General features: G+C 33.9%; 1 pseudogene; it reads right to left on the bottom strand.

Annotated features, from left to right (window-relative positions):
* Nucleotides 1-860: 860 nt before the first annotated feature.
* On the bottom strand, nt 861-974 carry LOC114491278 (annotated as a pseudogene).
* Between the last annotated feature and the right edge of the window lie 1,853 nt (nt 975-2,827).

Below are 2,827 nucleotides of genomic sequence, written 5' to 3' on the forward strand. Positions count from 1 at the left end.
GGTATTTTGCTGTAGTAAGATACAAAAGAAGAAAAATGGACTTTAGGAACCATTTTTGGGGGGAACATACACAGTAAGAGCAGTCACAAATAACATCATCACAGTTTATCAAGCATACTTTGTGTTAGGCAGTAACCTGGAAACTTGGAGTTTTCTGCTTAGGGATTTAGAGAGGTGAAATACCTCAAGATGTTATTTCATAAGATATTACTACTTTTGGCTGTTATATTGTGTGCACCTGCTCTTTGGTAAACATTTCTCCTCCCCAGAGTCCCAATAATAGAATCAGAGTGCCAGGCAAGTTCATAGACAAGCATTTGCTTCTTCCAACTGTGTATACTTTGGTGAGGGCTATCTTCCAAGTGTGTCATGCCTTGTGGGTTGGCAACATTTTCATACCAGAAAAAGTAAATGAAATAAATCAACCCATGGTAAAAGGGCTCCAGAGTAGACTCTGTTAATAACTGTCAACTTTATGTTTGCATCTCACACTATAAAATAGGCCTCTGTGTTTTTCCTACCATTACCTTAATTCATACTCACCGAAGTTTATGTTTTCAGTTTGTACTGGGAGGCAAAAACAGGATTGATGATGAGCTGCAAGCTTTATCCTAAGGTACATAATAATGCTCTACACTAGATAAGGAAATTGCCAACTAAAAATATTGTACACAAGATCATTTTCCCTTCAGTTTTTGAAAGCAGGATTTAGGCAAGCCCTGTCTTAAGAACCAAAATCTAGATGCACATGTTCTATTTGATCTTTTGGATTTACTTTTCACACTAACATTAATTCAATGCAGAAAGAAAATCTCCAAAAACAAGTCTTTATATTCTAAAATATATAAAACATGAGTAAAAAAGCATTTTCTTCATAACATTTCCTAAAAATTAAGGGCTTAATATAAATAGAATGTTTAAACTGATAAGAACAGATACTGCACTTGATCTTAGCCAAAAGGCCGAGAAGCGATAATAGAATGTTTAAATCATAAAAAAAGCTTTTGAAATGGTTCCAAACCATAATCAAAATGTTTAATAAATTTTTGAATTTAAATGTTTCTTGATATTCAAGATTTATAATAAGGTCAGTTAATTAAAATTTGTACAATATACATGATAGTGCTATTGATTCAATGAGAAATAAACTGGTCACTACTTTTGTGGTGATAAAAATTATTTCTAAAATACTAACTCATGGATCAAATTACCAGGATGAAGATATAATCTATAATTGTTGACATGCTTTTTTGTAATATTAACAAAGGGTATTTTCAAAGACATTAATAATTGTTAAAATCTATGAAATGCACAATAATGCATCATTTCTTTATTTTTCTATCAGTATAATATGGATAGTAATACCAATTTCACCATGTTATTGCATGGGTTTATAAAATGTTTCATTAAATAAATCCGACAAGGCTGTTCTGAGAAGGGACAGTTATCTAGGCTTGAACCCTAACCAAAGGACTCCCTTACTACATTGACATCACTTTGTATTTCAAATTCACAGCAGCAGGAACTAATACAATTTGTAATGAACTGGTAGGATCATTAAATCTACAAATGTTTAGACTTGCTATGAAAGATTCACCCTTAACTTTATCCTTCAATATCTGTTCAAATTATCACTGCTTCCATCAGCAATGTGAATCACAGTTTTATTGTTATATTTCTAAACTCTTGGACCTAAATCACCTTTACTCTTATATCTGTTGTTTGATTTCCAATTACCAGACTGGAGATTATATGAATATAGAATTAGATAAGTACAGGTGCAGTTTCTTATTTAAAGCTCTGTGGGTTTTTTTTTTTTAGTGAAACCATAGCAAATCCTAATAGTTCCAAATAGATGTTATTTGCTAGTCTGCAAGAGAACAAAGTGAGTTTTAACAGCAGGTGATGACCACAGTATTCCAAGGAGGACTGTATGAGCTATGAATGAGAGATTGACCCTGGATAATCTTGCCTTTGTGATGCTGTCCAATTCTATAAATGACTTCCTCATTTCATTCAGCCCCCTCCAACCAGTCATTGGCCAGCCTATTCTATTTAAATATCCTGTCTCAGTTTCTGGTCTAATCAGAATGGTTGTCAGCTCCACTCAACTCATTGCTCCTGCGGTGCTCAGCTCCATAGGAGCCAAAACATAATGGACCTACATAATGGATGGCTGAACTGGAAATAAAAATAAGCTATTTGTTTGAAATTTACCTCCCATTTATTATAAGCTTGCATAGGAGGGCTCCTAAGAATCTGTAGGAGAGCCTTGTCTAGAAAAGTTATACATGTTTATGTGCTGAGAGTGGAACACATGAATACCGTAATGTTTCATAGCACTAATTTTTTTAGTAATACAGCCTTGAGGGAATTGAAATGCAAGTCTTGTCACCGAAAATATGCCTGAATAACATACTAGAAGAAGAGAATCATGAAGGTACATACATACCTAGACATAAATCACAGATGATAATTGCAGTTCTAATTATTAGGGGCTTTGAAATGTTCTTCAGTTGTGCAGTGTGCATAAGACAATGTTACCAGAATAAGTGATTCTCTGTGCATACCATGATCCCTGTCAAAATTGAGAGCCATTTAATGATTTAGAATGAAGATCTATTCTGCATACTCTGTAAGAGGTATTACTTCAGACATAAGTGCTATTATTTGTAGGAGGAATTTTACCCGTATTTCACCATGTGTACCATTAAAAATGCACTCCTATACATTTTACATTATTATTATTACCTGATGGCCATTCAGCATGCAGTCATCAAAGTGCAATATATATGACTCTCCAGTTGCAAAAGAGAAAGCAATGAGC

Source organism: Phyllostomus discolor, chromosome 2 (genome assembly GCF_004126475.2).
Source record: "Phyllostomus discolor isolate MPI-MPIP mPhyDis1 chromosome 2, mPhyDis1.pri.v3, whole genome shotgun sequence".
In the NCBI taxonomy this organism is placed as follows: domain Eukaryota; kingdom Metazoa; phylum Chordata; class Mammalia; order Chiroptera; family Phyllostomidae; genus Phyllostomus; species Phyllostomus discolor.